The sequence below is a fragment of the Aegilops tauschii genome, chromosome 7 (genome assembly GCF_002575655.3).
Source record: "Aegilops tauschii subsp. strangulata cultivar AL8/78 chromosome 7, Aet v6.0, whole genome shotgun sequence".
NCBI lineage: Eukaryota > Viridiplantae > Streptophyta > Magnoliopsida > Poales > Poaceae > Aegilops > Aegilops tauschii.
The window spans coordinates 651,939,921-651,952,733 of record NC_053041.3 but is presented as its reverse complement, the minus strand read 5'-3'; the positions used below and the strand labels follow the sequence as shown (position 1 = coordinate 651,952,733).

The window sequence follows — 12,813 nt, the reverse complement described above, 5'->3', positions numbered from 1 at the left end:
ATGAACATCAACATATTTTCTAACACCATGCAAAGTTTCTCCATGAAAAGACATCTATAGAGGTGTGTGACAAAAGGACAAAAATGAGTGCTCCAAAATGCGTCGAGCCATGGATTTGACTTTTTATACAGGCCTTCGTAGATGTCATTTCAATGTGCAACTTTGCAGAATGTTAGAAATTTGTTGATGTTGATCCAAAAAAATTTGATGATTTTTTATTTATTTAAAAATATTTTTCAAAATTTACTATTCATGCGAGTGTACTTGAGTTCGGGAGCATGAGTACAAGGCTACAAGCTGCCCTGCGTATTACATAGGGTGGGATTTCTTTTCGCTTTTCTGTCTCCTTCGGGTTATTTTTGGTTTTCTTTGTTTTTTCTTCGGTTTGGTTTCCATAGGTTTCTCTCTTTTTTTCTTTATTTTCATTATATACTTTTTTCAACACATATCTACTTTTTCCATACACATTGTTTATTTTCCGTATACATCTAGGGGTGGGCATTCGGTAGAAACCAAAAAATCGGTTTTTACCGTTCGGTTTATTTTGAAATTCGGTTAGCAAAATTAAAAACCAAAAATAGCAAGCAAAAAAGCTAACCGAAAATTCAGTTAACTGATTATTTCGGTTCAGTTTTCTGTTTATACCGAACACTGCTTAGGAATTGACGCTTCTAGCTACCTGGGAGGTGGTTCATGCGCTGTATGGCCGGAGCTGTGCCTCCAAAACAGTTCAAATATTTGATCGTTCGTACGCTGTATGGCTGGACACGCGCTCGCGGTCGACGGTCACATCACAGCGTTTGGCAATACATGGGAGCCTCATTCGGTTTTTGTTGTGTTATAAGTTTAATACCGTACCGATCGATTTAAATTCGGTTATTCAACTTAAAAACAGAATTTAATAGTAGCAGTACGAAAAACCAAAAAATCGGTTTGTTCAGTTTCGGTATTTGGTTGGTCGGTTTCTATGCCCACCCATGTATACATCAGATACATTTTCTTATAAATGTTTAACATTCTTCAATAAATTATTAACATTCTTGTCAAATATATGTTTTGATGTCTAGTTTTCTCATACACATTGTAAATTTTTCATATACATCTAAATTATTTTTATACATGTTTAACATTTTTCAAATACATGATTAAATGATTTTCAAATACAAGCTTTTTAATATATTTTTAAATACATGTTAAACATTTCTCTAATACGGGTGGAAGCATTTTTCGAATGATATGAAATACTTTTTTAAACTATGCAGACAATTTTGTACATTGTATTTACATTTCTCTTTTAAAATATTACAAACTTACTTTTAAAAAATTTCAGCACTTTCTAAAATGTACCTTATTTTTTTTAAAAACGCACATTTTTTTACATTAACTTGGGGCATCCCAATAATAGGGACACTAAGGTGAGATGAGAACACAAGAGCTATTTCTCGCTTCAAGCGAGACGATTGCTTGCGCTCGCTGAAGGAAAATTGCACGCCACTGGGCCGGCCCACCCCCGAACGCTAAAATGATGGGATTCGATCCCTTTCTCCCCGACGGTAGGCAGTTGTGCAAGCAACCAAATTTTGACAAAGTACTAGGGTGCGTACTACTTGAGGTAAAACGACCCAGATTTCCACCAGTTTTCCCCGGTTTCTCAGTTTTTCAGGGCTTTTCTCTTTTCTTTTTTTGCTTCATTTGTATACAGTTTTCTCTGGGGTCCCTTTCTCCATTTTTTGTTTGGTTTTCATTTTTCTTCTCCAATTTTGTCTGGCTTTCTTTTTTCCTCCACTTTTCACTTTTTATACATGTTCAACATTGTCCGAATGCTTGTTAAACATTTAATACTTTTTCAACATTTTCTAATACTTGTTGACATTTCCTAATAATTTTTCTACATTTTTAAAATACTTTTTCAACATTTTCAAATACTTGTTCAACATTTTTAAATTCTTGTTCAACATTTTTTAATACTTATTCGACATTTTTAAATACTCGCTAAACATTTTTTAATGTGTTTTTGAAGTGTGCTTTTTGTAGTATATATATAAAGTATAATGAAAAGTACAAAAATAAAGCAAAAAACAAGAAACATAAATAAAAATAAAAACAGCTCGTGGCCTCCCACCCGGTTGGGCGGTCCCATCTGAGGCTCTCACTGACGCGAGAGCTCCCCATCGTCTCGCTTAAAGTGAGAAATAGGGATGCCCAGATGAGAGCGAGACACATCCGCTCCCTCCAATGTGATTTCCACCAGTTTTCCCCGGTTTCTCAGTTTTTCAGGGCTTTTCTCTTTTCTTTTTTTCTTCATTTGTATACGGGTTTCTCCGGGGTCCTTTCTCCATTTTTTGTTTGGCTTTCATTTTTCTTCTCCAATTTTGTCTGGTTTTCTTTTTTTTCTCCACTTTTTTCTCTTGTTTTTTCTTATGTTTGTTTTCGTTTCCTATATTTTCGTATGTGTGAAAAACATTTTTAAATAAATGATCAACATTTTTATACATGTTCAACATTGTCCGAATGCTTGTTAAACATTTAATACTTTTTCAACATTTTCTAATACTTGTTGACATTTCCTAATAATTTTTCTACATTTTTAAAATACTTATTCAACATTTTCAAATACTTGTTCAATATTTTTAAATTCTTGTTCAACATTTTTTAATACTTATTCGACATTTTTCAAATACTCGCTAAACATTTTTTTAATGTGTTTTTGAAGTGTGTTTTTTGTAGTATATATATAAAGTATAATGAAAAGTACAAAAATAAAGCAAAAAACAAGAAACATAAATAAAAATAAAAATAGCTCGTGGCCTCCCACCCGGTTGGGCGGTCCCATCTGAGGCTCTCACTGACGCGAGAGCTCCCCCTCGTCTCGCTTAAAGTGAGAAATAGGGATGCCCAGATAAGAGCGAGACACATCCGCTCCCTCCAATGTGATAACCTTTTGCTTAGTTCGCGTGGGATGGGCCGGGCAATTATGAGTCTATGGTTAGTGCTCCTCTTGAGTGTGACTTTCTTCTTCCAGTTTTCCAAAAAAAAAAGTCTGCCGATTTTAAATAAGTTTCAAAAATATTAGTTGGTTTTTTTTAAAAAGTCGTGAATTTATTATTTATTCTAAAAATTTAAAATGTTCACAAATTATAAAACGATTTCTAAATTTTAAAATCATGGATATTTTGTCAGTATGTTTGAAAATTTTGAACCTTTGTTATAAAAAGAACTTTTTTAAAAACATAGTCAACATTGTTTTAAGAAAAGGGAAATGGGAAAGAGGAAACATTAAAAAGATAAACATGGAAGAAATAAAAAACCAATAAGGAAAACACAACAAAAGTAAGGAAAATAAAAAGGCGGACGAGAACATTCTAAAAGCTTCCTAAAACTGGACCCAAAATTTGGTAATCACTAGTGGCAGTTGAGCCGGCACACCAAGCGATGAGTGATTGTCAAAATAATACTGATAGAAACGCTCATACATACGCATATACATTTACCCTTATGAACGCACGCACCTACACCCTACCGCTATGAGCACCTCCGAGCGACTAAGCCATCACATCATCTTGAGATTGATAAAGTTGCCACAAACGTCTTTTAATTCATTTTTTGCGGTTATAGATGTCTTTTAGTTGACGGAAACATCTCCTCTCACTGAACAAATATCGTTGGAAGGCCTGAAATAAATTCAAAAAAGTGCGAGCATCAATATCAAGTCTAGGCTTGAACCTTGGTTGGGTTGGGGATACCACTGTACTCCTAACTATCCAACCACAGATCAACTATTTCTTAACAAGAAGGGTTAGCCTCGACAACATATTATATTGCTTTTCTCACCCACGTCTCTCTAGAAACCCTAGGCGCCATGGATCCTTGTTGGTGTGTCATCCCAACAAAGCTGGCCAAACAGGCTGGGCCAACCAAGCCAGCCCGCAAGCACGCCAGCACAGCCCGCCATGGGCCAGGCACAACGGGGGCTTGGAGGCTGCGCACGCAAGCCGAGACAGCACGACCCAATTTTTAGAATTATATATATATGTTCTAAAATACAAGCCAATAAGTCTAAAAACTGCCCAGCAGGCTAAAAAGTATGCAACCTAGCGTGCTAAATGTGCCACGGGCTGGCCCGTTGATTAGGCGGGTCGTGCCTTGGCTGGAGGACACAGCACGTGGGCTGGCACGAAACGACCCGGCTAATAATCATGCCACGGCGGGCCGTTCTGTGCCAGGCCCGATTAAACTGAGTCGGGCCGTGCCGGCACGTTCGGCCAGCTCTGCCTTCCGACCATGTGCTCGTTGGTCTACCGGAGATCTAGAGGCTCTCGTAGCGTTTGGAGATGCGGTGAAGGCGGCTCCACTCTGGCTGTAGCGTAGGTTGTCTTGCGAGGATGACAAGAAGAAGGAGGTGTTACCAAAATGAAAAAGGTCCTCCCAACTCTTAACGTGCTGTACATGTACATGTATTCACATTGTATGTAACTGTGTTGTACGTTTCCCCTAGTTTCTAGGATCTCACACTGTAGATAAACTACAACGACGGGAGCAGTTGAGGGCTCGTCATATATTGTACCATCTCTGTAACACTTTCAATACAATAGTATAGTGTGCCATCTCTTTCCTCTAGCTTGGTATCAATCCCCATGGCCTTTGAGGACATCTTCGGTGAGCACCCTTCCCCGACCGCCAGCTCGTCGACTGCCCAGCCCTCCTCTCCTCCACCACCTTTGTTGCCTCTTTGGCCATCACACCTGTAGTTCCTCCTTTCGCCGCTCTGCCGGTGGATCCCACTCTTCTCAACTTCCATAATGACCACATCTTCAACCACATATATCTGTTTCAAACTCGATCCGGTCGAGAACAACTAAATAAATGCCGTACCATCTTCACATGTGTCCTTAGGCAATACCGGGTCCACGACCATATCGTGCGACTGCCTACTCTCAACCCCGATGATGCCTAGCTTGTCATCAACAACCAGCTCACCCTCTCGATCTACTTCACCTTGGCCGACTGACGGAACATTGGATGCCAGGGTATCTGCTATACTTAGTAAATGAGCCTCCTCAAAAATATTAGGGGTAAATGGAAAATAAACATGGAGATGATTTATCTCAATATTATGCTCTTATCTGCCAGGAAAAGACGAGAACCCTCGCCACCTCCACCATATCACCACAGAAGACCCCAGAAGAACCTGATGACGCCAGCAATGACGAACTCGGGGGGGCTAAGGCCGCGACCATACTGGACACACGACACCGAGATGGGTTGCCCTTGCAGCCCACTCTGCCGACCGAGCATTTAATGCCCGGCCAGGCTACCCTGCATAGCCCAGTGCAGCCCTTTATTTCCATGGAAAAAATATTTTTTGTTTTGCCATGGCAAATTTACCTTTATTTCCATGTTATTTTACTTTAGCATACATGGAAAATTTTAATTTTTGTTGCAATTGCAATAAAAGGTTTTGTATATTCCACATTTTTTGGAGATCATTTTATTTTTATTTTTCCCATGCCCATTTTTGTTTTGTAGATACTGTGGCAATTTATTTTTAAACCATGGAAATTTTACCAATTTGACCTTGGTATTTTTCCTTAGATACACCATGTCAATTTTGATAATTACTCTATGGAAATTTTATTGATGGAAGGATGGCAAATTCAGTCAATTTTGTTTAATATACAGCATGGAAATTTTGTAATTACATCGTAGTCGCATGGCTAATTTTAGTATTTTCTGTAATGTCCATTTTTATTCTAGGAAAGGATTGCAAATTTAGTCATTTCTGTACTCTAGAGTATGGCAATTTTGTAATTGCATCGTAGTCACATGGCAAATGTAGATACTTTCTCATCCTTTTTTTTCCAATAAGGAAGTGCAAAATTGCCAACTCTATCTATTAGTAGTGATCTCATATATCTTGATGGTAATTTTCACATTTTTTGATCTCCAACACATAGCAATTTTGTTGCATCTTACTTGTACTGTTTTTCCCTTGTTTTACATGGCAAGTTTATCGTTGCCGATTAGCTGATGGAGAGAATACTTGAGCTCAGGAACACACAACACACGCGCGAGAGATAGAGGATATTTTGTGCCACGCTGACTGGTAGTAGTAAACAAAGTGCAGTCCCCAGGCTACGTGCATGCTGCATGGGCATGCATGCAGAATAAAAAATACAGAAAATGGCCTACGGAGAGCATGCATGCATGCCATTTTTTAGTAACAGATGTATGGATTTTATTGGCTCAAAATGAAGCATCGAGAAAATACATAGTAACACATATGCCGTGGCCCATGCGCATTCATGCAGACCGCTCTGCTGCGACATCAAAGGTCAATCCTGAGCCTTGCAGCGCGTCCTCGACGATCTTGTCGAGCCTCTCCGCCATGGCGGGCGTGATGTGGTTGCTCCAATCCCCGGCCACACCCTTCCTAAAGAAGGACTCGTGCGCCAGCGGACCATGGCTGCCACTCTTGTTCACGTCCATGTTCTTGAGGCTCTCGAGGCTGCACAGCTCCACGATGTCGTGCACCACCCCGGCTGCCTCCTCCTCGCCGGAGAAGGCGCACCCCATGAACTCCGCCAGCTTCTTCACGTTGCTAGCAGGGTTCCGTAGCATCTCCTCGTACCGGAGGAAGAGCACCTTCTCCGGCTGCCTCCTGCTCGCCTCCCAGTAGCTCAACACGTGCTGCCACTGCGGGCCGCTGACACATATGCCATCACAGAAGAGCTCGAACGCCTCCACAAACGTGTACGGCGGCGGCTCCTCGCCGGCTTGTGCCCGCGCAGCGACCGCCACCACGGTTTTCTTGGTGAAGAACCACGAGGAGATAAATGCGTCCTTGGGGTCCCGGCAGACGTAGACGATCCGGCAGCCCGAGTCCTCCGCCGTGATGCGTCGTGGTAGGAGGGAGTGTGGCAGGTGTGTCGCGAGAATGCGCGGGGAAGGGAGCGCCGCCTATTGGTTCTCAGGCCAGATCACACAACGACAACGACGAACACACGCACGCACGCGAGAGAGGCACACACGAACAACACCCGGTGGGAAGAGCAGTTTTGCGACGCGCTTAACCTGCGTCTTTTCCGTTCTTTCCTTTTATTCCATTAGGAAACAGACTAACAAACTTGTACCGAATCCTAAGCCACGATCCACTTCCATCGTGCCATCCCACGATTGAGATCACGGCCTGGTCCTTCTACTAGACGCACCCCACGTGAACGTAGCACATGTCAGGTTCTTTTATTCTGCTACGTACAAGATGAAAATACGGACTAATGGGTACGTACAGGTACAGAACATGTTTATGTGCACCAGAATTCAGTTGAAACAGAAAACCTACATGATAAAACTAAACAAACTTGACAGCAGCAACATTCTCTCCCTCAAGTTTGCTTCATGTTGCTCACTGCCGTGACCCCAGCCTTCTTCCTCATCTCCTGAAACTTCACTCGCCCCAATGACTTAGTCAAGATGTCGGTCAGCTGATCATCAGTTCGCACATGCTCAATATCAATATCACCAGTCTCCACCTTCTCTCTCACAAAATGATATCTCAAATCAATGTGTTTGCTTCTATCGTGAAAGACCAGATTTTTGCTGAGTGAGATCGCTGACTTATTATCAACCTTCAGCAGCACCTTATCTGACTCTCTTCCCAACAGGTTCGCGAGCAGCCTCGCCAACCAAATACCTTGACATGTCGCTGCCGTAGCAGCAACATACTTAGCCTCACATGAAGAAAGGGTCACAATCTTTTGCTTCTGTGAGGACCAGCTGACCGGGTTTTCACCAAGATAGAACAACACACCAGAAGTACTTTTCCTAGTATCCAAGTCTCCGGCATGATCACTATCGTTGTACCCAATCAGTTTTCCATTTCCACCCTTCTTGTACATACAACCCAAGTCCAAAGTACCTCGCACATACCTGAGAATGTGCCTCACCGCTGCCATGTGCTCCGACGTGGGTCTCTCCATGAAACGGCTTACTATGCCAACTGCATAACATATATCTGGCCGTGTATGCACAAGGTATCGCAGACTACCAACAATGCTGCGATAATATGTGGAATCAACGAGTGGAGCATCACTTACTTTTCTTATCTTCAGTCGTTGTTCCATCGGTGTCGGAGAGGGGTTGCAATTTTCCATTTGGCACTTCTCCAAAATTTTCCGAGCATAAGCAGATTGAGAGAGAGTTGTACCATTAGGGCCTTGTTTCACTTCAATCCCAAGGTAAAAACTCAACAAACCGAGGTCACTCATCTTTAATTCTTTCTTCATTTGTGACTTGAATGCTTCTATCTCAGTCTTGCTGCCTCCGGTAATGATCAAATCATCAACATAAACACCAACAAGAAGACCTGAATTACCTTCTGACTTCTTGTAAACAGCATGCTCGGTTGGACATTTTTCAAAACCCAAAGCTTGGAGAGTAGCATCCAACTTTGCATTCCAAGCACGAGGGGCTTGGTGCAGACCATAGAGGGCTTTGTGCAGCAAAACCAGGAGGTTGTGACACATAAACCTCCTCTTTAAGTTCTCCATTCAAGAAAGTGGATTGCACATCCATGTGATGGATTTCCCAATCCATATGAGCTGCCAATGCGATTAGGAGACGCACGGTTTCTATCCGTGCAACAGGAGAAAATACTTCATCAAAGTCTATGCCTTGCCTTTGCACATATCCCTTTGCTACTAACCTTGCTTTGTGCTTTACCACATTTCCTTCGGTGTCTTTCTTCAACTTGAACACCCATTTGAGACCAATTTCTGTCTGACCTCGTGGAAGCTTCACAAGTTGCCAAGTCTGATTGCTCTCAATGGACTCGAGCTCCTCTTTCATAGCTTGCTGCCAACATGCCTTTTTCTCAGCTTCCTGGAATGTCGTCGGCTCCTCCATACCCATCAAACACAGCCCGGAGTACTCAAGCTGCATCTCCTTGGTTTCATCATATATTTCTTCCAAAAACCGCTTCCCTTGGGGTCCACGGACGGGCTTGAGGTGTTGGTAGTGCCCTGCCACCCAATGGAACCAAGTCCAGGAAGTGTTGGCGAAGGAGTCTCAAAAACAGGAGATTTCGCTGCCATGGCAGGGGTTCTTGCTGGAGTTTCTACTACCACGGCAGTGGTTCTGACTGGAGTTCCTGCTGCCACGGCTATGTTTTTCCCTGATGATTCTGTTGCCACGGCAGGAGTTTCACTGTCCAGTCCAATTGAGAAGGTGCTCCACGCGGCTTCAATCGCCTGCTGCTCTGCCCCTTTGCTCGACCAATCCCACTGCCTTTGCTCATCAAACACGACATCTCTTGACACATGTAGCTTCTGAGTTTCTGAATCATACATGCGGTACGCCTTGGATTTTGCTTCATAACCAATGAACACCATGGGAGAGCTCCTATCAGCCAACTTGGGGAGATGCCCACCTACTTTCTTCACATGTCCAACACACCCGAAAGTGCGTAGGTGCTCAACACTTGTCTTCTTCCTATACCATGCTTCGTATGGAGTCACACCACTAACACTCTTTGTGGTAGCACGGTTTAACAAATACACCGTTGTTGTAGCCGCTTCACCCCAAAATTTGGCCGGTACCTTCATACTTTTCAGCAAGCTCCTGGTCATACCTACCACTGTTTTGATTTCGACGCTCCACTACACCGTTTTGCTGCGGGGAATATGGCGCTGTCAAGTGGTGGTTTACACCCAATTCCTCACAGTATTGAACGAACTGATTTGAGGTGAACTCGCCCCCACGATCAGCCCTCAAAACCTTCAGCTTACAACCTGATTCCAACTCGGATGCGGCCTGAAACTTCTGAACAGCAGCAAAAGCTTCGTCCTTTGACCTCAACAATACAATCCACATGAGACGAGACATGTCGTCTACAAGTAACAGAAAATACTTCTTTCCTCCCGGTGTTGCTGGAGTGATTGGGCCGCACAAGTCACCATGCACCAGCTGCAATTTATCCTCTGCACGAAAACGAGCTTGACGGGGAAAAGGGTTTCGGTGTTGCTTCCCTAGCATACAACCATCACATACTTGATGAACCTGATCGAGCATTGGTAGGCCCTTTACCATACCTTCTCTTCCCATCTTTTTCAGTGCATGAAAATTTACATGACCATATCGAGCGTGCCATCGCCATGCCTCATCATCTTGACGAGAGAGCAAACAAACCGGTTGTGTGGGATGTATGTCAAGAATGTATAATCTGTTATTTGCACGTTTAACTCTTGCAAACAATTTTCTCTACTAATCCAGTACCACCATGACTCCATCTTCAGCCAAGTACTTGCAGCCTATCTCATCTAGCTGACCCAAACTAATGATGTTGCTTTTCAGCCGAGGAATATAATAAACCTCGGTTAGGACAAGGTGCTCTCTGCTCTGAGTTTCCATTAGTACTGAACCTCTCCCACAAATTTCAACTTTGGAACCATCACCAAAACGTACAGTACCTTTCATAGATTCATCCAGCTCCGCAAACTTGCTGATGGACCCAGTCATATGGTTACTAGCTCCAGTATCCAAGTACCAACTCAGATTTTGTTCACCGGTCAGCTTCGGGATCACCCTCTCTTCATTCAACAGGACCTGCTCGCCACCCTTATCAGAGGCAATGACCAAGTCACACACTTCGGCCATCAGCAGCCCGGGCTCATCCTCTTCATCATTAGCAGCAAGGTGAGCTCGCTCTCTCTTGGGCTCAGGACAATCTGAAGAAAAATGCCCCATCTTCTCACAGTTCCAACACTTCACCTTGGTGATGTCGAACTTACGGTGTTTCTTTTGCTTGCCACCGTTGTTGTTGCCCTTCTTGCCGCCACCACTACCGCTACCGCCGGCGGCACTGTTTCCAGGACATTGACCCTGGTTCGGCTTCCCCTTACTGCCACTTCCGCCGGCGCCGGGACTGCCTTTCTTCTTCTGGAAAAAGGACTCAAGGGCCTTGGTCATAAGCAACAGCTGATCATCCTTGCCGCCGCGACCATCGTAGCGGCCAGACTCGTTTTCCTCAAACGTACGCAGACGACCCACAGCCTCAACTACCGTCATCTTTCTCATGTCCGCCCACTGCTCAATAGTGCCGATGATCTGCGAGAAATGCCTCGGCATCGCTGCGAACAACCTCTGAACAATTGTCCTCTCTGTTACCTTCTCTCCCAGAGACCTGATCTCGCCCACCAGGGTGGTAAGGCGTCGAGAGAACGACGACACGTCCTCCCCATCGGCCATAGTCAACCGATCAAGTCGCCGCAGCAGCGACTGGATCCGCGCTTGCACCACGCGGTCTTCTCCGACCCGCATCATGCGGATTGCAGCCCACGCCTCACGCGCGGTCTCGTACTCGGCAAGGATCATCATGACGTCGTCAGGGACAGATTGTGAGATCGCCGCCATCGCACCTTGATCCTTCTCCTCGTCGAACTCCACGTCACCCTCGACCGCCGACCACACGCCCATCGGGCGCATGATGATCTTCATCTTCGTCGCCCACAACTGATAGTTGGACTCCGTCAGCTGCGGGTACTGGACGGGAACGTTTGTGGCCCTCTGCACCGGACGCACCACGATGGAACCGCCCTCCTCTGAGCTGCCATCGCCGCCGGCGCGCTTCTTAGGCGGCTGATACTTTGCGCTGCCCGAGAGATCCTTGGCCGCGTCCTTCTCCGCCATCTGCTTCACGCCGCCGCCACTGCTGCGCCTCCAATCACCGCCGCCGTATCGCCACCAAACCTCGCGACCAAGCTCTGTATACCAATTGTTGATTCTCAGACCGGATCACACAACGACGACGACGAACACACGCACGCACGCGAGAGAGGCACACACGAACAACACCCGGTGGGAAGAGCAGTTTTGCGACGCGCTTAACCTACGTCTTTTCCGTTCTTTCCTTTTATTCCATTAGGAAACAGACTAACAAACTTGGACCGAATCCTAAGCCACGATCCACTTCCATCGTGCCATCGCACGATTGAGATCACGGCCTGGTCCTTCTACTAGACGCACCCCACGTGAACGCAGCACATGTCAGGTTCTTTTATTCTGCTACGTACAAGATGAAAATACAGACTAATGGGCACGTACAGGTACAGAACATGTTTACGTGCACCAGACTTGAGTTGAAACAGAAAACCTACATGATACAACTGAACAAACTTGACAGCAGCAACACCGCCACCACGTGGCCCATGGATTGCGCGAACTGCAGCTCCAGGTACTGGACGATGTCATGGGGGTTGCGACGGAGGAGCGGGTGGTCGAGGCCACGCGGCGGGTGCTCGGCCCGATTGCGCGTGGCGAAGGCGAGGGCCTTGAGCCAGGTGGTGCCGCACTTGGGAAAGCTGGCCTCGGCTCGAAGACGGAGTGGACGGCCGGAACGCCCTGGAGGAACTTCTCCAGCAGCCAGAACCCGCCGTACTGCCTCAGACGGAAGGCGTCTCGAGTGGAAGCTCGGTGATGGTGATGGCAAGCTCGTCAATGGCATGCTCATCCGTGGACGACGGCGCCATGCTCATGCTCATTTAGTTGTCTAGCTGTGGTAAGCTTGGTTGTAGCTGGGCATGCACGCACGTCCTTTTTATATACCTATACCTGTGCTAGCTATTGCGTGCCATTAATTATGAGGCGCCTCAATATTAGTTGAAACATAATCTCTGCAAGATGGCCTTAATTATATTCCGGTCCGGGTCAAATTAATTCATTGATGCAAGTGAGCCCCATTTTTTTGTTGGGGGGGGGGGGGGGGGGGGGGGGTAAGTGAGCCCTAGTTGTTAAACAAGAAATGAGTCAAATTAATTCATC

At 45.0% G+C, this 12,813-nt stretch overlaps 1 pseudogene; it reads right to left on the bottom strand.

Moving 5' to 3' along the window:
• Nucleotides 1–6,300: 6,300 nt before the first annotated feature.
• Nucleotides 6,301–12,521, bottom strand: LOC109765716 (cytosolic sulfotransferase 10-like; annotated as a pseudogene).
• Nucleotides 12,522–12,813: the final 292 nt, after the last annotated feature.